Here is an 862-nt window from a genome sequence, read left to right on the forward strand (position 1 = left end):
GGCTTAAAACTCACGCCGGGCACGTGTGCGTGTGTGCCCAAGATCCCGAGAGGAGAATGGAGGAGAGGGGATTGGGGCGTGACCATCCCCCCAGGGGGGTGATTTCTCGCTTTCTGTCTCTATGTCTCTCTCTGTCTGGCGAGCGCACGCGCCCTATAGCGAAAATCTCTCAAAAAAAATAGACAAAAAAAAATTATTATTTTGGTAGAGTATAGTGTTTGTGCTCTCTAGTGACAGAGAAGCAGAGGAGCAAGCGCCCCCAATGGGATGTGGTCATGCCACGTCCCTGGCCCTCCATCTCTCCATCCCACTGGGATCTGGGGCACGCGCACACACCTGGTGTGTATTCTGAGCTGCCGGGACCAGGGCTCGCCCACTCAGCTAGCCATGTAGGACCTGACTCCCTTAAGCCCCAGGACACAAGGCCAGCCCTTGGCTTGCATTTCGGGTGTCTCTCTCTCCAGGCTGCCAGTGGGGACATGGGTGAGGCGGGGTGGGGAAGATGGTGGCTGGGACCAGCTGGCAGTGGTCCCCGGGCCTGGAGGGCGGATTGGAGCTGGAGTGACTCTGCTTCCTGAATATATAGTCTTGGGGACCCACACACATTCTAGGGCTTTGGCAGCAGGCTGAACTGTCCCCCCAAAAGGTATGCTGAGTTCTAACCCCAGGACCACGAGCAAGACCTCACTAGGGAACAGTCTTCCAGGTGTCGGGGCCCCGTGCAGTGACTGGATCCTTGTAAGACCAGGGAAGTTTGGATGCCGACGGCCAAGTGAAAGGAGAGGCGGAGACGGGGTCAACAACCACAGGACGAGGGCTACTGGCTGGCACCCCGGCCGGGGGGGGCGGGGGGGCGGCCCCC

The sequence above is a fragment of the Tupaia chinensis genome, unplaced genomic scaffold, assembly GCF_000334495.1.
Source record: "Tupaia chinensis unplaced genomic scaffold, TupChi_1.0 Scaffold143624_1, whole genome shotgun sequence".
NCBI lineage: Eukaryota > Metazoa > Chordata > Mammalia > Scandentia > Tupaiidae > Tupaia > Tupaia belangeri.